The following is a 27,129-nucleotide window of genomic DNA, read 5'->3' as shown; positions in this document are numbered from 1 at the left end:
TTGAGAAATATATGTTGATATAAAGCTCTCAAATTGTGTTTTGTATGTCCAGGCACATGTCTAGATGTTGGAACATGCAATGCAATCCTGTACATTTGACAAATACAGAAGTTCCAGAGGGCAATATGATGTGAGTCTAAAAGCCAAGATGTATTTATTAATTTACACATCACATAGGGTAACTGCAAATATTGCCTTTTGCTTGCAGTTTATGTTTGACATTGGCATGGAGCTTGTTTTTAATTAAGCAATATGACCCGAGCGGCGGGGGCATTACCGACTAAGGTAATGCCCCGGGGCCCATAGTTATAGGCCCGAGCTTTCATATTGCTATTAGTACCACGGCCCGCATTATGTGCGTGACCGCTGCACTAAAAGCATTTTTTTCTGTCCCGAAACACTGCGGCATTTTGGGACACAATAAAAAAAGAAAAACGACCAAGAAAATGGCCGCCGCCATGGAAAGGGCAAACGGAGTCCGTTTTCCCTTTCCATGGCGGCCATCGGGAACGCTTGTTCCCAGCACGTCGGCTCCCGAAAAAAGTATCAAAAAGAAGGTAAGTGGGGTTAGGAGGGCGGGAGTGGGACGGGGGAAGAAAAAAAAAAAAAGAAAAAGTACCTGCATCCCCGGTGGGGGACGAGGGAAGCCTCCAGCCGAGTGGAGGCGCGGAGCGGGGATGGCCCCGCTCCGAGTCGCCACACGGCTGGAGGCTTCCCTTGTCCCCGGCCGGGGACGCAGGAACAAGAAGGTAAGTAGGGGGGGCGGGTGGGAGGGAGGGAGGGAAGGGGAAAAAAAAAGACTTACCTGAGTCCCCGGCGAGGGGCAAAGGCTGCCTCTCAGCCGCAGAGAGGCTCGGAGCGGGGATGGCCCGGCTTCCAGCCTCCTCATTGGCTGAGGGGCTGCCACGCCCCCCGCGGGGACAAAGGCCCTGGAATCCCGACAGAGGGATTCCCGGCCTGGTAAGGACTCAGCGAGGGCCAATCAGAATGTCTCTTTAATTCTGATTGCACCCTCGCCGGGTACTAATGTGTAATATGAATAACAATTTGAGTTAAACACTCATGTTTAAAATGTGTCCCAGTACCGTAGTAGTTACAGGCCTGAGCGTAGCCCCGGGGGCATTACCTGGGGCGGTATTGGCTCGCCACCTCGGGTCTTATTGCCACATTCTGATTGGCTGAGAAGAGATCAATAACGATCTCCATGTGCTAGTTTAATTAGTTAATTTAACTTAGTTACAGATATAGCTTTGACAGTGCATTCTCTTGGTTGATAAAAATGCATCATACCTTCAGAAATGTGAAGTACAAGGTTTTATGAGGGGAATGGGTTTTAGAGTGTTAGCATAACTTAGCAGCCCACCATTATGTGTCATTGCAGAAGAGTCGACCTTTGAAATGTAGGTCCAATTTATAGCCAATCAACTGTATTAAATAATGCCTTATCAAGGGAGGCACTGTGAAAGATGTTTTGTACATTGCTGGTATATCATTACAACTTCATCCTGTGTCCACTGGATCCACTATTCCTTTCTTTTGAGAAAGAGATATTAATCCTAATAAAAGCTGCATAGGCCACAAACCTTAATCTTTTCTTGGGTTATGTTGATACTACAATGAGTGAAAGTGGAGAAGCATGTTCAGTTTCTGTCAGTCGCTCCATTGCCTTCGGTTATCGTCTGTGCTTAAGAAGGTGCATAATTCAACAACATTACTAGACATGAGTGTAAATGCAAACCCTGAACAAGACATGGCATCTTGGTTTTTGATTGTCTTAATAGGATGTTTGCATTTTCTTTTCTTGGTTTTCATGGTCAACTGTAATATTTGGGGAAATTGTAATTGTATTTCTAATAAAATATTTCCAGTTCCCACCTCTAAACATTCTCCTTGCCTATATGAGAGTGACAGGTGACCAACATTAATCTTGGAACTTATTTGTATACCCACGAATACCAACTGATAGTCATCTACAGCATCACATCACCACACCATACACAATCAACAGCTAGTCAGTGATATATGTTTGTTTGCTGGTTGATATGGCGCTTGCATGCTGCTTTCTGACAGCATATCTGTTCTTTGCATCCAAAATTAGGCCTCGCTATACTCTATTTCCATTTCAGATTACTCTTCGATGACAATGCAGATTTTGCTTTCCTGTCTATTTCCATCCTTTGTTTTCATTGTCAGAAACAGTTTTTCTCAATCTATGTTCCAGATGTATACCTGCTTACGTCTTTAATGATGTTTCACTGTTAACCCATGCATTGTGGGCTTCATATGGAAAGGGTGATTGGTTCTCAACATTACTAAGTGATCAACTGTTCTGGTAATTGTCACCTGGAGATCATTTGCAACTAAAATGCCTTAGCTGTAAGAAGTGTAAAATATATTCTGATAAATGTATGGCTACTACATCAAGGGGACACCTTGATCTAATGCCCTCTAGTTATACAGTCTCACCCCACAATTCTGGCCAAAAACAGGTGGTGTGAGCAGAACTCTAATTTATTTAAAACCATGAATCAAACGTAAACTCAAGGCAGAGGTGGTCTCAGCTTTATGCAGGGGAAGCCACCACAATATTACACAATCCCAGACAGTTTGTCTGCAATAAGAAACATTTTCTGTTTGCATGTATCCAACTTTTTCTCACACACATGTATTCATTTCCAAAATCAATTCTCTGTACACAAAGAGTTCTGAATATCTAAAACATTCTAATTGTAACTCTGCCACTTACTTCCCATTAGGTGTAAATGTGCCACATAGCAATCAGGACAGCAGATGGGTTGAAACAGTAACAGGATTCCTCAAGAATTTTAGTTTCTCTAATATGCTCGCATCTTTAAAGTGCAATTCAATACACTCTCATTTACCATTCATTATTAACTAGCTATGGCCTTCACAAAGCACACAGTATCAAATATATCCTCATTAGGCTTGGGTATGCATGTATTCCTACCACAGCATAATGTTAACTATGTATATGAAAATAAGCTTATTTTGCTCATCACATGTCTGTTTACCATCAGTAGTGTAAATAGAGTAAATGCCACCTACCATGTACTCATGGCAGGCAGCGTTTACAATTATTTCCTATGGTAGTCGCCTGCTTTTTGCTAATGCAAAAAGAAGGCGGTTTTCTGGAAAATCATTGGCTAGAAGCCAGCATGGAAATCACTTGCTGGCTTGAAACCAAGTTCTTTTTGAAGGCAGAAGACAAACAAGACATGGAAACATAACCACAACTGCGCCCCTGCCCTCTGCCTTCAAAAACAATGAAAATCGTCTGCTGTGCGAATGGAGGCGTTAATACAGGAGTAACTGTGTTACAGCTGTCTTTAGCCCCTCCATTTACACTCTGAGGACTTCCAGTATGAGCTTCTTTGGGTACAATTTAATGAGATTATAATTCGCAAATAGCTGCACATTGACTGCATACAAGTGCTATCAGTATCATTGAGCAATACAGTGAGATGTCACTGTACATTTCTTATGTAAATTAATATACTTTTCGATAACACCTTCACAAACCACCACTTTATTGTGAATTAGCTGAAAAATAGCTGTAGAAACCATAGCTCATTTCCTTTTGGGTAAATGTCATACTTTTTAGAAGATGCTTTCAGTTTTAGGAGCAGTCTGAACCCTTCAGATTGAAAGACTCCCACTCAGCCTGCCCCCTCCAGTTCCTCTTCCATGAAGTTAGCACTGTCCAAGATTCCATATTTGCTGTTTTCCTGGTGGACAGACCTTTTCTAAAGGAAGAGGAATCTGCATTTATGCAGCCCTTAAGTTCGACCCCTGGGTGGGTGGGGGGCAAGGCTTTGCACTGAGCAGTGATGGCAGATTAACCGTTGCCTCAGTTTGCTGCTGCAGATGTTCCAGTAGTGTATATGAGGCGGTCATGCTGAGGCTAACCGAGGAATGGTACCTGTACCGCTTTACATTTGGTTTTAAAATTGCTCCGTGATCTAGGTATAGTGTGTGCCCCGGCCTTTGGTAGCTGTATTGTCTCCTCCCGCAGATCAGGAGCGACGTGACGCAACAGCGTTCCTGTCACGGATGCCTGCATTTCACATTACATGGGCCAGTTGAATGCTGCTATCTAGTGGCCTTTCAAATGTACTACAATGGATGTAAACAAAGGGAGCACCATCACATTCCCTGGTCTGTGTTCAAGGGGCATATCCTGTGACTGATGGAGCAGAAAATTCAATTTCACTGTTGTTTAGAAGTGTTTTTTTATGTATGCTCTATAATATCTTATGACTTACGTATACAAATATAATTTCGGATTGGTATTTGACCTTAATAGTTATATATACCATCATTGCTCATGAAGCTGTGTGATATGAGTGGGAGTTGTTCTTTAGCCAACATTCACCAGTTGGACATCCTAACAATACTCATTTAGCTTATTAGGGTGTTAGAGTAGCTATATATAAGATGGCATCTCAAATATGATCTACTTAGAGTGTTTGCAATCAAGCTACTTTATCAACTGCCTCAAATTTTAAGAGACCAAAGAGTGGCTCCAACCCCCCACCCCACTCATATTAGAAGATAACAGGGAAACCATTTTACAAGAAATAAGAGCTTTGAAGCATTTTATGGTAGCACTTTAGCAATTGGGCGAAAGTGGTCTAATTTTGAAGCAAGCATTGAAGAATTTGAAAGGAGGATAGGGAAGGCAAAGGATATCATGCATCATGTAATATCCTTAGTAAAATCTGCCGTCGCTCTTCAAAAACACAATGAAGAACTTGACAATAGAAATTGTAGAAATAACAAATGCATTTTTGGGCTGCTGAAGGGGGGTGAGGGGAGGATGCAGCTCAGTTCTTGAGGAGGGTGCTCCCCAGTATCCTTAAGCTTCAAATAACTGTCTCTATGAATATTCAAAGAGCTGATGGGATATGTTTAAAAACAAAACAGGTATACATATTAACTCTAATCCATGTACAATGTTTTTTCTTCTATTGGAATATATGCAACTTCAAATGATTTTAAACAAAGCTAAGGAAACAGATCATTATAAGTGTATGGTGACATGCTATTTATATTCCAAGATGTCTCTAAATCTATGGCTCAAAGAAGGAAGGTATTGATATCTTTTCGACCAGCTCTGAAACAAAAGAATGCCAGATTTGACCTGGTACACCCTGTACATTCAATGTTACCATCAAGGGCAAGGCTTCAGCGTTTGAGGACCGTGCGGATCTCAAGAACTTTCTTAAGTCATTCAAAATAGTAGAAACTGATACCTCGATCCAAAGCTTGGCTCAATTATCATCTAATGCATGAGTGGGCCATTGCCCGCTGGCAGTTAGTAGCATGGCAGAAGGTCGTCTCTGGCGTCAGTTAACATTATCCAGTGAATATAGAGTGGACATAGGGAGAGTTGGTATCTGTCTATTAATCCCTTGTTGTAGGTGTGCCCATCCTTCGCATACTCCTTGGGATTGCATGCATGTTTCCGCCTATCATTTCAGATGTTTTATATGTTTCTCATTATCTGCTTATGGTTGTTTTTGGGCACTTTTTTCTGTGACAAGCCGATTAGCTCAGTAACCCCCTGCCATCAAGTGTTGCAACTTTTTTCCTATTAACCTTCCCTCTTGTGTCACCTTTGTTTTGGCGATGGTTAGCTAAGTTGCTGTTTGGTCGCTGTCTTTATTTGGATGATCAACAAGGCATTATGTGTATTAGAAATTTGAGTCTGGTTTATTTTATTCTATACAGCTATAATGATATTTCTAATTTCAATAAAATAGTTGATCAATCACAATCAGCTGCATTTGCTGCATTGTGAAAGGGTTGAATAACCCAGTGAAGAGGCAAAACATATTGGCACAACTGAACAAATTTAAACCATGTATTGGTTGTATTCAGGTAACACCCTTATCTCTTCAGGAATTCATGACATTAAAATAAGGAAAGTGTTTAATTGTAAAATTCTACAAAGGGTTACAGATTATAAAGGCTGATGGACTTTAGTCAAACTAAAATTAAATTCTCAAATGTATTACATTGTCAATATTTTTGACCCTACATGTTCTGATCCCATTTATTGGGTTGATATTTAAAAACATGCTGTACCATCTGACCTACCTAATGTGATAGTATGTGGAGATTTCAACAATATTATGGATACTTTTACTGATCAAAGATCTTCCTGCCAATTCAAAACTAGTAAAACCCATGAACAGTTCTTCCAATGAGTTTCAGAGGCTGGGTTGGTAGATTCCTGGAGACTTGCCAACCTACAAGTTTTGATTTCACTTTCCATTTGATTCATCATAACAAAATGTTCTGCATGTATTACATATCCATCTCTAAGTCGTTATCTGTCACAATCACAAACTCTAAAATTGGTATTCCAGTTATTTCTGATCACGCCCCTGTGATTACAATGCTGGATTTTAATTGTATTGACAAATGTTCTGATAGATGGAAATGTAATAATTTCTGACTAGAAAATCACAATTTTGAAGAATCTTTTCATAAATATCCTGAGTTTTACTTTGAAATTAATAAATATATAACATTTCACTGGTTAATAATTTTGATGTACATAAGGCATCTTTACGCAGACACATTATATCACATGTGGTGAGTAATAAAAATTGAAATATGGAGTTTTACTTGCATTTAGAACAAAAATGTATCAAAACTCCAAGCAAGACTTCCTACATAAGAATTTATTTGAAACTGTTTAATCATCTGGTAATTTTACAGAGGCCCTCTCGATTATTTCTGCCTAATCAATTTGGATTGTATTATTTTTGCTAAAATGTTGTCTAATAGATAGAACTATTTATGCATACACTAATCAACTGTGACCAAGGTGGATTTGTCAAGGGAAGGAATATTTCATAACATTTTAGATTGTTTATTTTATTTATTTATTTTATTTTTTACATTTATATAGCGCACAGACAGCCCAAGGGCATGGTGGCGCTGTTACTTGCAGTAGACTTAGTTACATTACGCATACGTTAGTGCATTGGAGAGCAGAGATGTAAAACAAGTTATGCAAAAAAACTTACACAGTTCATAGTATCCCGGGTAGGGGATGGACGTCGTGTCAGGGGGTAAGGTGATCAGGCGAATAGGGTGGTATTCATGGACTTCCGGAAGGCAGTGAGTGATGGTTCAGCTCGCAGGTCAGCGGGGAGGGCATTCCAGTGCAGGGCGGCTAAGTATGGGAAGCTGGCGCCACCTGCTCTTGCTCTTTTAACCATGGGTACAGTGAGCAGGTTAGCATAGGGGGTCCTAATTGGTCTTGAGGAAGAGGCAGGGTGGATTCTTTGCTATACGTATGCTAGTGCGGTGAGGTGAATGCATTTGTGGGTGAGGGTCAGGGCTTTGAAGATGATCCTCTCCTTCATGGGGAGCCATTGGGAGGCTCTTCTGGCAGCAGAGATGTGTTCTCTTTTGGAAATGCCATGTGCTGCGCATAAGGCGTTGTTTTGAATTACTTGTAGATTCTCAAGGTTTTTTGTGTAAGTCCCTAAGTAGAGAAGAAAATTACAGAAGTCCAACCGGATCCAGTGATGGCTCTCGCTATGTTTGTGTAGGTGTCATTGGAGAGGAAAGGTCTGACTGCATTGAGGAGTTTAGCATGGTAGGCAGCAGAGGAGACAATGGCATTTACTTGTCTGGTCATGGACAGACTTGAGTCCAGGTAGACGCCTAGGGTTTTTACTGACTCGGATACTGACATTTTGATGGAGTCGATGATGAAGTGGCTGAACTGGTCGTCAAGTTTTTTTGACAGTGTCGGGGGAGCCTACAAGCAGGAGTTCGGTTTTGTCTGAGTTGAGACATAGATTGTGTGCAGCCATCCAAGTTTGGATGGTGTTGTAGATGAAGTTGAGGGTCTTGGAATCAGTGGCATAGTCACCTGTCAGGGTAAGGAGGTTCTGCGTGTCGTCCACGTAATTAGTGTAGGAGATCCCCTTGGCGTCAAAGATGAGGAAGAGGGGGCGAGTGAATATATTATAGAGGGTGGGAGAGAGGCATGAACTTTGTGGTACACCACATAGCATGATGGTAGGTGAAGCAGTAACTAGATCAGAGAAAACATGCATGGTTCTTCATTGTAGGAAGGAGGTAATCCAGGTACTGGCTTCGGCTGAGAAGTTTGCAGTGGAGGTCAGGTGGTGGCATAGGACGTCATGATCAACAAGGTCGAAAGCGGCGGAAAGATTGAGGAGAAGGAGCAGGACGGGTTTGCCTAGGTCTCTTGCATCATCCATCTGGTTTTTAAGGACGAGTAGGGCAGTCTCAGTCCCATGTTTGGGATGGAAGCCGGATTGTATCAGACCTAGGAGTTTATTCTCTTCGAGGAAGTGTTGAGCTTGCAGGTAGGCTGCTTTGTCCAGAATTTTAAGAAGGAAGGGGACAGTGGTAATGGGCCTATAGTTGTTGGGTGAGGTGGGGTCAAGTGTGGGTTTCTTTATGAGATGCCTGATCAATGCTTCCTTGAGGGATTAAGGTACTTTCCCTGTGGTGAAGGAGGCATTGACAAAGGCTGTGAGAAAAATGAGTGACAGAGTCAGCACAATCCTTAATAATGGGGGCGGGGCAGGGGTCTCCTTTACAATTGGAGGGTTTGATGCCTTTCATTAGGTTAATGGATAATGATGACTTTCTCTTGGATGGTTCTGAAGGAAAAGGGGGGGCATCTGCGGTTTGAGAGGGGGTGGGAGTGGGGGGGTAGGGAGAGTGAGTCTAGTGTTTATAATTTTAGCTTGAAGCAGGTAAAGTTTGTTACGCATGGCTGATTGAATGCCATCGCACCATGCCTTATCTTTGGTGAAGTTTTGGGGTGTGGGGGTAGGGGTTTCAAGTTCCCTAAATATGGTGAACATTTCCTTCGTGTTTGGATTTTGTGTCAGTAATTCTAGCTTCGAATCATTTGGCTTTGGCTTGGGTGATGGCTTTTTTTATTGTCTTTGGAATGGGTTTTGAAATCAAGTTTGTCTTTGTCATCTTGGGAGGACAGCCAGTGTGCGAGGGCGGAGCGTTTGTCCGTACGGAGTTTGAGGAGGTCTGGGGTGAACCAGCTGTTGGTGTGGCTGGTGGGTTTAGATTTCCAAGGTTTAAGAGGGGCAATGGAGTTGATTTCTGCAGATATAGCAGTGTTGTAGTTTTGCGCAAGGGTTTTTGGGTCATTGGAGAAGGGAGGTCTGAGGCAGTTCCCTGAAGGAATGGCAGGAGTCTTTCTTTAGTGAGTAGGCGGGCGCTTCTGGTGAGGGCAGATGGCAGGGGATGGGGGTGGGGTGGGGAAGTGGTAGTGAGGATGTTGAAGGTTATGATGTGGTGGTCAGACCACAGGGTGGGGGTGTTGCCTCTGATTGTGAGAGGGCAGTTGTGCTGTGCGATCCAGTCAAGTGTCCTGCCTAAGGAGTGGGTGGGGTCTGTGACAGTGTTTATTAAGCCTAAGGTTTCAAGAGATGAGTTAAATGATTTAGAAGCAAGGTCTTTGGGATGTTAATAAAAGTGAATGCTCTTTGTGATATTATTAAAAGGAAACACTTCTTGGAGGGTTATATGGCCATAGCCTTAGATGCTGAAACAGTAGAGTGGCATTATATGTTTGAGGCGCTAAAGTGGCATGGCTATGGACATGGTTTCCTTTCCTTGGTTACACTTTGACATTCAAATCCCAAGACTTCGATTTTCATAAATAGTACCTTTCCCCATTTCTTCTCATTACAAAGAGGCACTAGGCAGTATTATCCGCATCACCAATTCTGCATGTTCTTTCCCTGGAACCTATGTTAGAACTTATTTAAAGGAACAAAAATGTCCCGGGTATTACATGTGGCAGTGGTACAAGCGCTGTGAGGCCTATGGGTTATTGGTGCTATAGAAAAATTCAGGTAGATAGATAGATAGATAGATAGTTCTGAAATTAAAGTAGCATCATATGCTGATGATGTGTTAATTTTTATAAAAAAATATGAAGGACTTGTTTAAGTTTTTAATGGATACTATCTTAATATTTCTATTGTCTCAGGGTATAAACTCAACTAAACATTGACAAATCGGAAATGCTCCATATCAATTCAAATGTATCAAGCAAGATGTTCACAAATGTTGTCTAAAATGTTGTCCTATTTCTTTTGAATATTTAGGAATTTCCATTGCCCATGAATACGCTGAAACAATCAAATTGAATATGCAAACTCTTTTTGCAAGATTGCACTGATCAGTGGCTATTTGATCTCCGTTATATATAACGTGGTGGGGCAGACTGGAGACCATAAAGATGAGCTATGACATTGTATGATATTGCATTTATGATGCGCCTATACATAAGTGTTTCTAGGTGTGACAAGACATGGAGGGGGAAACAAAAAGAGGACAAAACACCAATCTTACTAGGCCTTGTATCATTCAGATCGGGCAAGTGCTGGGAAGCAGGAAGGGAGAATTGCAAGGGGGGAGTGCATGTAATTCAATAAGTGCAGCCAGCAGGTGGCTATAGGTGCAGAGAGAAGGAACTGCAGGTTTGCAGGAAGAGACGCTTAAGTTCTGGTGGAGCCCGGAGGCAGTGCAAGGGCAACTGGACATGCAGGAGCCTGGGTCCGAGTTCAGAGAGTATCCAGGTGACCAGTGTATGGAGCAGTCAGGAGCAACAGCAGGGGAGGGGAAGAGAGAAAACAGAAACAAAAAGGAAGGTCTTGAATTGCTTTTAGAACCAGAGGTGGTTCTGTTCAAGTTTGAGAGAGGCAGGGAGGCTACTCTCTGCAGTAATTCTATTGTATCTACAAATGTAACTCATTCCATTATCAGCCTAACTTTTCAAATGCATAAACACAATTGTACTTGACTTTCTGTGGGGTCACACAAAAGGAAGAGAATATCCTTAAGTAAGGGAATACAATTGTGTGAGAATGGTGGTGTTGTTTTCCCAGATTTTAAGTGTTATCTCAAAGCCTTTATCCTTAAACAAACTCAAAGCTGGTTCCTTGCTAATGAATTGGATACTGTGTCTAAATGGGCAATTTTTGAGAAGGAACTGATTCCGCAATATAAATGCATGGTTGTTCTTGGTTTCCATTCTCCAAATCATTTTGTATGACAATCTCATATCTAAGGGAACTTCTCTTCTACCAGCTAGATGGACCCTCTCAGGGCCTATTTCCATTACGATTGTCTAATAACAATCTTACTATTAATGGCAAACCGGTACTATGGAAAGCTTGGCATAGTAGAGGAGTAAGATAGACTGGTAATGGATCCTACCAGACTTCAGTTTATGGCCTCCCTACTTTCAGTTAAGGCATCCGATTTTCATCAATTATTGAATAAAGGAAGACCATTGAATTCTATGTGTTTTCAGAGGAATATTGGACTGCAAAATACAGTTAAACAAGTTATGGTTTCAACCTCAGAAAATTGAACGCAATCACTTTGCGTTTCTGTACATGGAGCATAATTTATTCCACTGAAACTGTATAATGCACATTTCTTGAGTAATGATTTATATTGGTTATGTCAAATTGAGACTGGGTCATTTAAACATATGCTTTATGAATGCACCATTGTTAAAACAAATGTGGTTGCAGGTGTGGACTCAAATGCAGCGTATATTTAAAATGTATTTTCTGTTAAGTGTTCTCAATATACTATTAGGTAGCTTGGTTTGTTATCTCATGAAGATGTATTTCTCATGTCTGGTGTTTGACTTGTTTATATTAATTGTCAGACATTTGATTATTACCAATTGCAAGGAATTCTAGAATATGTTGATAATGGATTGGTGGAATAACGTATGTGCAATTCATAGAATGGAAACATGCATGGCAAATAGACCAAGTTTATTTGTAAAATATAACAATAAATGCAGGGTCTATGTTAATTGTTTAGATTGCACTTGACCATGCTCCCTCTAGTCTGTACTATGAATTGTGTTATGTCTTCATCATTTTGTTTATCTTAAACAGATGTCATGATTGTTATTACATAGTTCTGACAGCAGTTTGATACTTTTTGTACAGTGACTTGATGTATAAAGTCATATATATCCGCTCCCCTGGTCTGACTTCCTGTTCTAATTCAGGTTTTGGAATACTTTGTTGCTAAGTAATCAGTTTATATTCCTATGATCAAGGGTTCTTTCAGAACGATAGATGTATAATTTGAGGTAATCTGTGGTAATATGCTATTATACTATTTTGTTTATTTGGTCTGAATAAAAATCAATTGACATGAAAAAGTTGGTCTCCCTCTTTCTGATTCAGCCAACCATAATCCTAGGTTGTGTTGTTTTCTGCAGCTTTTCCAATAGCATAATCCTGTCCCCCTGTGCTCGTACTTTTTAAAGTGTCCAATATTATAATGCTTTATTGATAATTATGTCACACTATGTGATTGGTTCAATGATTCCATTGGCCTGCCTCATAGTCAGATACTTTTTATTGAATACACCCACCCATTATTCATTTGATGACTATAATGTTTTATACTGGTGACCAGAAAAATGTGGGGGAACAATCTGCTATTACTATTCCTGGCTGCACAATATTTTTTGTTTTGTGATATCTTGTAGCAACCTGCTACATTAATAATAAACAGATTGATCTACTGCCTTTTCACATCTACATATGTGGCGTGAATGTGTGGTGCACATTTTCATTATGATATTAATTATTTTATTAATGATTGAAAATGGTAGGAAATGCACTTGTCACATGGAAGTGGACATTCTTATCTTTGAAACACACTCAATGCAATGTTTCTACCTGGAATGGTTGCAGAATTATGAGCCCAAAAATCATTTGCACATGTAACATGTGCTTGAAAATGTAATTTTCATTTTAAATGGTTCATTGTTTCCTATGGATTCCCAGCCATTGTTGGCACATGCATAGTATGGTATTCTTTGAAGTCTGTCCAGAACTCTGACTCTCCAGTCATGTCAGATCTTAACCTATGTGAACACTCAGAATGTAATATATGTTGGTATTTTATTGTGTATTTCTATGATTATATAGTCTTTAAATGGACTTGCAAAGGTGAGGGTTGCTTTGGAACACCATTCACAATTACTTTCGTCCTGAAAATTTACAGGCCGATTCATGGAATTAATGTGCGCTGAAAATTTCCATGCAAACGTGCAAAAGCGTGAGAATCGCAGCACAAGTGCGAAAATCTCAGCGAAACACGCATACAGCGATTCATGGAAGTCCGTGCGCGTGTAAATCCATGGATGGTGCGCTAAAATCCTGCGTGGCGCATGTTGGCGCACATGTCTTCAAACAGCGTGTACTATGCGCAGTGAAAGATCACATGGCGCAGCACACACAACAAAAGTAGGCATAACACGAGGGTAACACGCGGAATGGGGAACAGCGCGTGAAAATGTTGGCGTCACGGGGGAAGTACAGGAGGCAAATGCGCAGAACGCCCACATGCGTGCCTGCAACACGTATTCATGGAATTGAACTGGGCTAACGCGTGCGCCAAAAAAGACGCACTAATCCGGAAACACATACGCCAGCAGGAAGCAGGCGTACGTGGACCTGCGCAGCATAAACGTGCACGCAAACAACAAACAAGCTCAGACGCTAAGATGAATATACCGTTCCTTGCAGCAGTGGTCGTGGGATACTGCAGGAGGAGGAGGAGGATAGTCAGGGCCAGAATTTTTACACCCAGAACCAGCCTTTTTTGGGATGCCTGATGACCAGGTGTATGGGAGGTACAGGTTTCCACCTCACATAGTACTCGACCTGGTGAGTGAGTGGGAGGATGACCTCATATCACCCACCCTGTGCTCCCAAGCACTGAGCCCCTTGGAAAAGGTGCTCAAAGTACTGCACTTCTTGGCCACTGGTTCATTTCAGGGGACAAGTGCCATAGTGGGGGATGTGACAGGCCACGCAGTCACGCTGCCTGCACCAGGTGTTGGCCATCATGACTGCACGCCCATCAGTCCGCAGGCACATATACATGCCCAGAACACCTGCAGAAAGGCAGGCTGTCGTCCAGGATTTTTACCGGGTGGCACACTTCCCCAAAGTGCTAGGTGCCATTGACTGCACCCATGTGGCTCTACGTCCTCCCAGGGCAACTGAGCACATCTACAGAAACCACAAGCACTGGCATTCCATCAACGTGCAGGTAGAATGTGATACCAAGGGAATCATCACCTCAGTATATGCCAACTATCCAGGGTCCACCCATGACAGTATCATTTATAGAATGTCAACCCTAAACTGGGACCTAGAAGCTGGGCGGCATGGCGATACATGGCTGCTTGGTGAGTATAAATGCCCATGCACATGCATGCATGTCAGATACTGAGTAATGTCACAACCCCACTAATGATACCCATCATCACCTCCCCAGGGGACAATGCCTACCCTCTGAGCACCCACATGATGACGCCGATTCGGAAACCCACCACACCACCCGAGGTAAGATACAACACAGCCAATATTGCAACCCGGGGCATAGTGGAGCGCACATTCGGAGTGCTCAAGGCATGCTTTCACTCCCTTGACCACTCTGGTGGGCAGCTGCTATACGCACCCCCAGTAGTGTGCAGGTTCAGAGTGGCAGCATGTGTCCTGCACAATGTTGCAACACGCCGGGGCCTGCCGGTGGACATGGTGGTGCCCCCACATCCCCAACCACAAGCACGGCCGCTGCGCATGGGAGGGGAAAGGGCACGTGGTGAGGCAGCCCGTACGCAGCTGGTGGCTAATTACTTCACCTAAAATCACACCGCTTTGGAGTGCACACAGCCCTGGCACATACCAGCTGACAATCAATGATGATGTCATAAGGGACAGTCAACTGTCACAACCATACCAGCCTGAGATTGGTCACCTGGAAGTGTTACATTGTGTGCATTCCTACCTACCGAAAGACAACCAATACTGTGTCACAAAAAGACACACATATATGCTGCATGAATGACTACCCCCTTGCAAAATGCAACATGATAATAGCACCATGTCACCCAACCCCTCCCCATCTCCGCCACCCAACACACCATGGCATGTCCTGCAATGTGAAAGCAAACAAAGGAATGCACAACACATGACACAAGTGTCACAAAGTGCACTGTCCCAAATGGAAACAGGCCACAGACAATATGCTCCCAGTAATCAATAACAAACAGCGCACATGACCAAATACTTACCGGCAACACAATACAGCAACACAGCATGATACATCGCCAAAAATATGACACTATAAACTCAAAGTAATGTAAGTCATACACCCTCAATAAGCCAGCACATCGACCCCTTCCAACTCCAGAGTGTTGCTGTCAGGCAAATGTGTCAGTGTACTGCATACAACATGAACTGCATCTGCAAAGGAGACGGCCTTGTGAAGAAATGACGAAGGTACCTGCGGATAAGGAGGAAGACATGGATGCACAAGCACATATCAATACACCATGCAGTGTTCAATACAAAAACAAACCCCACTAGGGATGTCCACACAGTTATGACTACAGATTGCCCACACAGCTCATGGGAGCCCAATGTCACTGTGTAAGGCACTGTCATTTGGTCACACCCTTTGCAAGCCCATGGAAACGGGAAGCAGGATGGGTGTGTGTGTCAGGAGCCCAAGCATCTAACCCAAACACAGGACAAGCCTGCATGTGCCCAGTCGGAATACACAGTGGATGCCCACGGGAGCCACACAAGGCAACACACTGCAACAAAAAAAAAAAAAAAATCGCCATGTGGGGGCTAGGGGCGCACCCAGGTGGTCCGAGGACAGGGTGCACACCAACACCCACCTGTGTGGATGTTGCAAAAAAAAAAACACCTCCATGGGCTCATGGCCTGCACGGCTACGCTACTGTGGGAGAAGTGCTGCTGTCGCTCTCATCACCCTCTGCTGCTGCATCAGAAGGTGGTGGTGCTATGGGAGGCAGCCCATGCAAAGCCCTGGTATGGTCCTCCATGGCAGCAAGCATGCGGGTGTGGAAGGTCTCGTTCTGGAGGATGATAGTAGGGAGATCCCCATGCAGCACCTGACGGGTTGCCTGCATTTCTGCACGCAAGGCCTCCCGTGATGCCCGGATCTCCTCCTGAGTTGCATGCAGCTCAGCTGAGAGTGAACGTGTGAGCCACTCCAGCTGCTGTTCTGTCCTCAAATTTGTGGAAGCCTCAAGTTCAACAAGAGTCTCCCTGAGGTTATAGAGTTCTACCCTCAGGGCTTCCCTGTGGCCCTGTGACTCTATAGAAATGGCTTCCCGCAGAGTCTCCAGTGCCGCCCGTCGGTCTCTGTTGGACACCAACATGTCTTCCCTGTGTGATCGGCAAATGGAGTCTGTTGCCTGCTGTTGTTGCTCCATCTGCCTTTCAGGGGGGATAATGGAAGTGGCCACCCTCTCCATTGCCTGAGCCATCATTTCAACTGATGCTGCCTGTTGGGTTGCCATAACGTACATGGACTTTTCCCATACAGTATTGCCTGGTGGCGTACGGCCACCGCGTCGGCGGGCACCACACCTCTTCGGGGCAAGGTGATCTGCACCTTGCTGTGCTGGCACTGCCTGAGGCTGCAGGACTGCTTTCCCCCTCTGATCTACTGGCCCAGGAACAGGATCAAATGTTGTGGAGTGTGACTCTGCATCCATAACCGCCAAAGGCGGACTTACCAACACTGACATCCCCATAAAGGGTTCTACCCCTGGTGCAGGTGGGTTGGACAGAACCGAATCCCTGCCAGAAACACTCACCTGCGACGGCACATAAGTCTCATCATCCTATTCAGCACCTGAATAGAGGTCTGGGGAGGTGCACCCAGAGACACCCCTGGACAGTATGGTCTGCAGTAACATTGGGTTTTCACCCACCACCACACCACGTCCCCCACTGGTGCCCGGTCGTGCCTGAGATTCCTCCTGGGTCTGCACCATCTCCTCAACCTCAACAGCATCAAGTGTGTCATCCCCTGCAAAAACATGAAACACAAAAAATGGAAACAGGCATTAGCGTCATAGCACACACATAGGCCTGACAAGCCAGAGATCCAGTACATGATTTACACATGCCCCACATGACTATAACCCTGGCATGCATGCACTGTCACTGAGTTGGAAGGAGAGGCAAAAAGCAGACACTGATGACACCAAGATGGAAAAGCAACACATTTGCTGCATGCTTGGTAGCACTGGCATCACACATTAGCCTGTGAGTGGCATGTCCAATACACATACATGACACATGCCTGCACACAGATGCCATGTAGCATAGCCATGGTACATTTGACAAGTACAGCCATATGTCAGTGAATGAGTACTGTCAGCCATCCATGTGAGATGGACATGATGAGATGAACAGTGCTACATAGTGTGACAAAATATGCATGTGCCACTCACTGCAACACATCCAGTGTACAAGAATACAGTGATTGCAGGCAGATGTACACATCAATGGTTGGTCACTTAAACATCACAGGAAACAACTATCAACTACCACATAGAAACAGGCACCAACAATCAATGTGAGCAGGCCAATACTCAATCAGCCTGAATGGTCTAATCATTCACATAACAAGGTAACACATGTTGGCCAATGTGGGGTGTAATCAATGACAGAAGCATGTCACATATGTGACAATAGGGCTGAAAAATGTGTTGCAAAAGTGGGAGAATTGAAAAAATCAGCCTTAATGAAAACTGAAAAATTCTGAACAATGTTGTTGCAAGATGACAGTTCAAGGGCAACTGCAGTAATGTGGTGCTAAATGGCTACTGTGGGCAGAAGGGATACTGTCATACCCAAATTCAAGGCCAGTGAATGTTTTGGAGGAAGCACATACCACTCAGGTGCACACACCCTCACCTGGCACTCAATCGCAACCCGTCACCCACACAACATACACATGGATTACACACACATGCATGGGCACTCACCGGACAATGTGTCGTAATCTGGTTCGTCTCCCACGCCTTGGATCTGTTCCTCTGTGACGAAGGTTCCAGCAACAGACTCATGTTCAGTGAGTTGGTTGTCCTCTTGTGGAGACCCAACGCCAGTCACCAGAGTAGAAGCATGATTTGAGGCCAGCTTGTTCTTTGCTCTGCGTTTCAGGTCATTCCAGCGCTTGTAGCAATCATCAGCTGAGCACCTCACAAATCCAAGGGCACTAATGATGTCCGCGATGGTCTGCCAGTGTGCCTTACGTTGACCAGGTGTAGTCTAGCACCCTGCAGTCACCACCATTTTACGGCTATGTGCCGACACATAGGCCACTAGTGCATCAAGTTCGGCGTCATTAAAGCTAGGTTTCCTTGACATGACGCAGTGTGTAGCCGTGTCTGGGGTCTCAGCCTGTAGTGCCAGAGCACCCTTCTTCCTCTTTTTCAAAGGTGGTGCGGATCCTGAGTGGCTTACGCTGCTCTGGTCAGTAGAGGCAGGAGCGCCGGTGGACTGGGTACTAGGTGTGTGTGAATGCACAATGACCAGAGGTCTTGGTGCAGGCATTGGCTGCAGGGTGATGTTGGCAGGGGCAACATCGGTTTGATGGACCGGGACCGACACTGTCCTAGCTGGGAGACTCAGAGCTGGGGTGGATTGAGCTGCAGCTGCCCCTGCAGCCTCCCCACCCTGCCTACTTGGGGCAGAAGATGACATAGCTGCCCTAGATCCACGTGGCCTGGTGACACCAACTTGCACCGCCACATGTGGTGTAGACTTGCTGACCTGGAAGTCAGCCTGGGCCGGTTCAGGTGCCACAATGGGCTGGTCCAACTAGGGCTGAGCTGGGATGGTGTCAGCTATGTTTCCCACAGCCATGGGGGGGCATGGGCGTCCCTGATTGCTCCTCTACACATGGGGGTCTAGGGGCACTCTGCAAATCCTGGCCACGTCCCCTACCGTGCCCACCACACACACCTTTTGGAGGTTGGCCACCTTTGCCTCCCTTACCACTTGGTCGCCTCCCAACCATGGCACTGATGTTGTTGTGTGTATGGGAGTAGCAGTAAACGATTGTCCTGGGCAATTGGGGGTGAAAGGTGTAGGGTACTAGATGGAATTCGTACCCTAGTGCTCTAGCAAGGCTGTCTGTGACCCCTGGGGGAAGATGACAGGTCACGCAACGCAAAGGTACCCTGAAAACAAAAAATAACGCGCACACAACCCCTCGCAGACCACGTGCGTGGAAAAATGAACCCGCACTATGCTGTGACACCCAGGAACATAAAAATAAGCGTACGCGTGTTACACGCAGCCTACAGTGACCTCTGAAGGGGTACGCGACACATGGGGCAAGCAAAGTTGGTAAATACGTGTGCGACTCACTGTCTGCCTGGAAAAAGAATGTGAAAAAGACGTGCGTGTGCACATTGCAACACCCCTGCCAAAAGAAGAATTGTATGCTGTCTGAGGAGACAGGACAAAAGAAGAAGTGAAAGCTGTTTGAGGATACAGGCCCAACAAAAAAAATGAATGCTGTCAGAGGTAACAGGGAGTACGAACTTGAAACGCTGTGAAGTAATCGTGTGTGAACCGACAAGAAGTACAGAATTCACCCACTCGCTCTCCACGAAAAGCACGTATAAGGAAATGGGGTCCTACACGTACCTTTTAATGCAGCCCACACATACAACGGTACTTACGCGTGTATGCACTAAGGCCCTATCCTCCAATTACAAGAGCTGACACTCGGACATGCAGTTTTTGGACGTGTACGATGAACATGCACCCGTGTTGAGGGAAGCATCTGGGTGCGTCACGTCACAGACACGTAGGCCCTTTCCTCGGATTACACAAATTCACACGCAGACGTGCAGTTTTTTCACGTGCCATGAGCCACTATGCCCACGTCACGAGGGAAATGCCCGCACGCATTACGTCACAGATGCGCTTACGCGCTAAGGGCCTTTCCTCGAATTACACGCAGACGTGCAAGATTTTTACGTGCCAAATCTCTCTGTATCAAGCTGGCCACGCATCAACACTCGGAAGACCACGCTCCTGCCCAGAAGGCTGAATTACTGTCCCCCAGAGCCCCAAGCACACACCCACCTGCCATCTGCTGCTGCCTGCCTGCTTCCCACGTGCCCTGCTATTTGGTGCTTGAACGTCAGCCAGGGTTCCAGTTGCTGTGTCCACCCCTGCTGGAACAGAAGACTCCCGACTGGGATACCATCGCTCCACAGTCCAGCCCCAGGACCCAGTTGCCCACCCACGCCTGCCTCGGGGGTCGCCATGTCGGGGCAAACACCATCTGAGACCACTGGTGACCCCCAGCCAGAGAGGCAGAGGGCCACCAGCTTCAGTGTGATGGACGTTGGTGTCCTGGTGGAGCATGTCCTGGGCATTTTGATGCCCTCTTCGGAACATCACGCGCCAAGGAAGGACGGGAGAGGATCTGGGAAGACGTAGTGGTTGCCATCAACGCGGAGGGGGTGGCAACCCACGACATCAAGCACGTCAAGAGGTGCTGGGAGGACTTCAGGTCCAGGACCCTCTACAAGGCCCGGCGCCTCGCAGAGGGGGGCCGGGTCAGCATGAGTGACATCCAGATGAGGGTCCTGGAATGCGTATGCCCAGCGCTCCACGCCCAGATCCTTCGGAGGAAGACCCGTCTGGAGTTGAGTGGTAAGTGGGCAAGCATTGGTGTGTGAGACAGGGCATGTTGCAGTGTATTGGTGGTCTGATACTTGCCTTTATGTGTGACATAGGCCATGTATGGATGTGTGTGTGCAGGGACATCATGGTCATGCATGTGAGACCAGTAATGTGTGAACCACATGGTTGGTGCATGTGTTACAATGCAACATGGGGAGCTGTATGCCAAATGCACACATGAAAGCATGCCAGTGTCTGTTATTGGACATGGAGAGGGTGTGAGGGATGGGTGCTTCTGTCATGTACATGTATGGTGCACATGTTTGTGTGTCTGAGAAGTGTTTGTGTGACTTTGAAACGCCATGGATGCATGACACATGTCCATGATGATGTGCACATTCACTCATGCAGTGCGGTCACCGTTGTATGGACTGTGTCTATCCACTGTGTCTGTGGTGTACAAGCCATGATGCATGACCCTCTGGTGATGTGTGTTCATGGGATCAGTGCGAGCCATGATGCATGTGAGTTTGAAGGCAACATTTTGGTTAATAGAGGCCCTTGTACATGGATGCTGATGTTGATTGCAGGCGCTGTGCTTGTTTCTGCATGTGTGTTGCGTGCATTCACCCATGAGTCATGGAGGGACAGGATGGAAGTGACGTTTGACACTGCCACACATGTGTTATTCCTTCCTGTCTAGGGGAATATTGTACTGTACCCTGATGCTTGTGTTCTATGTCTCCCTCTACGCAGCGTCAAGTGAAGAAGAGGGCGGAGACGGCGCTGTGGAGCCAAGCGGTGGGGTTGCCTCCACCGGGCGGCGACGCAAGGCCCAGCCACCCTCCCAGGACTTGCCATCATCCGGGTGCGAGGGGGCTGGTGCCGCGTCTGCCACTGCGGCTGTGGCGGAAGGGGCGGGTGAGCCCCCACAGGGGCTTGCAATGGCGGAAGACGGTGTGGAGACATCCAGGTTGTTGGTCTCCACAGAGGAGGAGGAGCCCACTACTGAGCCGCACATGGGGCCTCGTGGGGGTATTACCACTGGTGCAAGTGGTGCAGTCCAGGGCCAGGGTCAGGAGGCAGCACAGGTCCCCGCGGAGGGGCCTGTGCATGTCGCTGTCCTTGACCTTGTGACTGCACCACCACTGCACCATGCATCCGGGCCCGTCCGCAGGTAGGGGAGAGTGCCATGTCATCTGCCTCTCCACATGTGACGCGCACTCTGGCGGACCTCTCCTCTTCTGTGGAGACTATGCGCCAGTCGTTCTCCCTGCCGTCTTCCGGCCCAGATTCCACCAGGGCCCCTTGTGGACCTGGCCTGACCAACACAGCCAGCTTGGTGGAGATCCCATCCCTGCCACAGTCGGGAGTAGGCGGTCCAGCAAGGTTGGACACCACAACTGGAGACCAGCTGTTGGAGGATGTGCAGGCATCATCGGACAGGGCACATGGACAGCAGCAGCAGCAGTAGCAGCAGCAGCAGGAGCAGGCTCTAAGTGGGAGCAATGAAGGCTCGGGGCCATCGACATCAGGGGGGCAGGCATTGGCCAGAGGGCAGGAGGACCCTGGAATGGGTGTGTCTTCCGTGTGGCTGCGGTTGGGCCAGCGTATAAGTGCGGAGCGGCAGCGGGCGGAAGAGCCGTGGCTCACCATGATCAGGGCGGAGTTCTCCATGCGTCGGGCGTTGAGGCGGGCAGAGTGTCTCAAGGCGACTCGCAAGGAGTTGGAACAGGCCATGAGTGCCTCCCTGTGAGACCTCAGGGCCAGGACAGAGGCCCGCCTCCAGCAAATAGACATGGAGTTCGATGATGCCCAGGCCGAAAACATCACTGAGTGAGCCGCAGGACTTGCCCGTCGCCATTGTAAATAGTTTATAGTGTTAGGTTTCCTTTTTTCTTATTTTGGGGCTTTTGGACTATGCCCCACACTTTTGAATATAGTTTTTTTTGTTAGGTAGGTTAATAGATAGGTTTCATTTGTTTCGTTGGGCTCATGGACCCTTGAAAAGTGGATTGTATATAGTTGGACGTTGGATTTATTTGGACATTTTGATTTCATTTTACCATGGATCAATGGATTTACCTTTTTGCATTTCATTTGGATTTGGTTTGGTGGACAGAGAGTTTTGGCCATTTTTCTTTTGGATTACTTGGGTTTTTTTGAGGAATTTTATTTTTTTATTTGGACATGCATTTCATTTCATGTTTGCCATTATTTTATGCTTTACGTACTTTCAATTGGTTTTCATGTTAATACATTTTGATCTTTTACTTCAATGTGTGGGATTCACTCATTGGGTTCATGCATGTTGACATGTGGGTTTACTCAATCAATGGCAACCTGTGTGTGTGTGTGTGAGACGGACATGTGTTGATGTACATAGTTGACTTTTGGTTTATGTCATGAGATGGGCATGTCACTGTTGGGTGGGTGAGTGGGTGGGGGGACATGATTGGGGGCCTGCTGGCAGGTGCCCCTCACTGCTGGGGGGTGTGGGTGCTGGGGGACATGAGTGGGACATAGTGGGGGCCTGCTGGCAGGTGACCCTCACTGCTGGGGGGTGGGGGTGCAGGGGGACATGAGTGGGACATGAGTGGGGGCCTGCTGGCAGGCGACCCTCACTGCTGGGGGGTGGAGGTGCTGGGGGACATGAGTGGGGGCCTGCTGGCAGGTGCCCCTCACTGCTGGGGGGTGGGAGTGCTGGGGGACATGAGTGGGACATGAGTGGGGCTGCTGGCAGGTGACCCTCACTGCTGGGGGGTGGGGGTGCTGGGGCACATGAGTGGGGGCCTGCTGGCAGGTGCCCCTCACTGCTGGGGGGTGGGGGTGCTGGGGGACATGAGTGGGACATGAGTGGGGGCCTGCTGGCAGGTGACCCTCACTGCTGGGAGGTGGGGGTGCTGGGGGACATGAGTGTGGGCCTGCTGGCAGGTGACCTTCACTGCTGGGCAGTGGGAGGGCTGGGGGACATAAGTGGGGGCCTGCTGGCAGGTGACCCTCACTGCTGGGGGTGGGGGTACAGGGGGATATGAGTGGGAGCCTGCTGGCAGTTGACCCTCACTGCTGGGGGATGGGGGTGCTGGGGGACAGGAGTGGGGGCCTGCTGGCAGGTGACCCTCACTGCTGGGGGCTGGGGGTGCTGGGGGACATGAGTGGGACATGAGTGGGGGACTGCTGGCAGGTGACCCTCACTGCTGGGGGTGGAGGTGCTGGGGGACATGAGTGGGGGCCTGCTGGCAGGTGACCCTCACTGCTGGGGGGTAGGGGTGCTGGGGGACATGAGTGGGGGCCTGCTGGCAGGTGACCCTCACTTCTGGGGGGTGGGGGTGCTGGGGGACATGAGTTGGTGATCACTAGTGCAAGGTGACATGAGGCCTGGCTGGGGGCATGCCCATGGTGGATGGACTGCCTGCGGGACATGACCAGGGGTGCTGGGTAGTCCCATGTGGTGTGGTTTGCCTGCAGGGTCTGTGGAGAGGGTAGAGGGCACACCTGTGAGAACCTACACTGCCGATTGACGTGTGGGACTCCCCGTGTACCCCCCTGGATACACGTACCCGCTCTGACAGCGAAAGCACGTGTGTAACTTCCCCCGTGCCACGTTATACACGTACCCTGCTCACACAGGGCCAATCGCGTGTGAAACTTCCCGTGCACCCCAGTAATCCACGTACCCCACTCGCACAGGCCCAATCGCGTGTGAAACTTCCCGTGCACCCCAGTAATCCACATAGCCCGCACGCACAGGACCTGCCACGTGTGAAACTTCCCACGCACCCCCCATATCCACGTACCCCGCACGCACAGGGCCAATCGTGTGTGAAACTTCCTGTGCACCCCAGTAATCCAGTACCCCACTTGCACAGGGCCAATCGTGTGTGAAACTTCCCGTGCACCCCAGTAATCCACGTACCCTGCACCACAGGGCCAATCGCGTGTGAAACTTCCCGCACACCCCAGTAATCCACGTACCCCGGTCGCACAGGCCCAATCGCGTGTGAAACTTGCGCGCACCCCAGTAATCCACGTACCCCGCACGCACAGAGCCAAACGCCTGTGAAACTTCCCGCGCACCCCAGTAATCCACGTACCCTGCATGCACAGGGCCAATCGTGTGTGAAACTTCCCGCGTACCCCAGTAATCCACGTACCCCGCTCGCACAGGGCCAATCGCATGTGAAACTTCCCGCGCACCCCAGTAATCTACGTACCCTGCTCGCACAGGCCCAATTGCGTGTGAGACTACCCACGCAGCGGGGTACGTGTATTCGGAGGGGTGCGCAGGGAGTTTTACAGGCATTTTCGTGGTTGTGAGCCATGTATGGGTTTTGTGCACTGTACATGGCGCACGGGGAGAGGTTGGGGGCGTAACTGGCGCTGCTGCATGGTCACTGCACCACTCTGTGCCACGGCTGGTTTTGGATGTTAAAATCCATGAATACGCTGTGCGCGGAAATGGATTTTAGCACACGGGGCTGGCGCAGAAAGTCGCACGTGCACATTGTGCACCAGCCGCATGCGCCACTTGTGCGCTGAATTCTATGAATTACCCCCTTAATGGGTTATTCATGATTAAAGTGCACACTATACCTTTCCACCCAGAAATGCCCAGACTAGTAGAATGGCAGTCTTCACTTCCCACGCATGCCGGTCTGTAGGCATGGCTGAAGTGGATACTCACCATTAAGATCACATGTTCCCACAATTCCCTCCCTTACCTATATGTTGGCTACTTTAATAAAGAACCTTGAAACCTTAATTCTGTGTCTAGCTATGTTTTCCCACTGGCCTTGTGACAGGATCCAGAAATGCAATACAAATGTTGGTTCAGCAAAGTAAAAGGAGACTTTAAAAACGCAACCCTTACTTAAAGCCACCTTTCATGCTTTAACAGGTGTAAAATATAAGAGATTTTAGTATCTGTGCAAGAAGTGTGTGATCCCCATATTTAAGAAAGGGGGTAGTGAGAAATAACACTGCATCCCTCATTGCATTAACCCTGTTAACCTCCGCATTCAAGATACCTTGTTATTTGCTAACATCTGAAAGCTTATTAAGTGACAATGAACACCATTAGCAAGTCTCATTCATGTGTGAGTTAGAACACAGCAAAGGTGGTCAAAAGTGAATGCATTGCTGCACAGACAGGACCGACAAATGGTAAATTAAGGAAGTTGTTGTGGTGTCTAACATGTACTTAACATACTCATCAGGTATACACTTTGGAGCTATATGAATGTCCTGAAAGTAAAGACTGGGATAGTAGGTCTGACTGGGGACCACCCTTGCTCACCTATCACTGGTCCTTTGAGGATCCAGTCCAGGTGAAGGGTGAGATGAAGGAGGAATTTTGAATGCAAGTGGAGTCTGGAAGATTTACTTTTAACTCACCCTCTTTAACTAAATGCTCAACAAATGTAAATCCCCCCTGTTAGACTAGAAAGGCTATCATACCACTAATGGCCACGGGTGCAGACAACCATTGTTTTCAAATGATGTTGCGCATTTGTCTAGCTAACAAATTACACTGGATAAGCTGTGACAAGGCTTGCAGTCAAATCATACAAAAATAATAAGTACACTAAATATTGCCACAACTAAGACTGTGAAAGAAGGAAAGGTGACACAGTTTAAAGAGTATCCTGACTTTCCACAGGTGGCATGGAATTAATTAGGACTCAATAACTTTGCTGGTGAAAATAACTATTGTTAGACATATGACTAAACTAATTGGTTGAGTCACAATCAGAATCTCTCACATTTAAGTGGAGTAACTATCACAGTAAAACAAGATATTGTTTTACTGTACAGTGCGAAATCAATTGCATGTATTTCTGAAATGTTCAGATGTAAGTCTTGTGGTAGGATTCTAAGGAAAGTGAAATAGTACCTTATCTAGTAAGTACTGGTGTTCAATGAAGCACACTCATTTACCAAAATGTAAGATTCTGAGGAACCTGTCAAGCTCTAAATATTGTTACTCATTGTGTGAGTTTTTATTTGGGCAGTGGTGCAGCATCATTGAAGGTCTTCTCATGCTCAGAGATAATTCCTTGTAATAGAACCCCACAACCACACTGTGATAGATCAGAACTTCTTAATGGTTACCATGATGGCATAAAGGATTAGAAAAGGCTAGAAAAGGTAGCAAGGACATGGCGGTGTAACTAATGACCTGTGGTTTTGCCAAGCTACTTAGTAAGTACATGCCAATGAGCTATCTTGATTATGTTAACCCAGTTGGCAACAATGCTTCAGTGAAAACTATTCACACTGGAAGTCTGGGATGCTGCTGTAAGCAATCACTCTCTATGTGATGGAGAATCCTCTGAAACTGGGAATCTTTTCTGCTGTGATGAGGATCAGTATATGGAGGATGAAGGAGAAAATTGTGTAAGACTCGCTGATACTAACAGAAAATGTATACAGTAGCACAAGTACCGGAATGTGGATCAGACAGAGGGCTGCTGCAGAAAGATTTGATATTTAATGATGCCATAATATCAGTATTAAGAAACAATAATATATGTTCATGGCCTTCCTCCACCTA

This window comes from Ambystoma mexicanum, chromosome 11 (genome assembly GCF_040938575.1).
Source record: "Ambystoma mexicanum isolate Mex_15411 chromosome 11, UKY_AmexF1_1, whole genome shotgun sequence".
Taxonomy (NCBI): Eukaryota; Metazoa; Chordata; class Amphibia; order Caudata; family Ambystomatidae; genus Ambystoma; species Ambystoma mexicanum.
The sequence above is the reverse complement of the archived record's forward strand: the minus strand, read 5'-3'. Positions refer to the sequence as shown.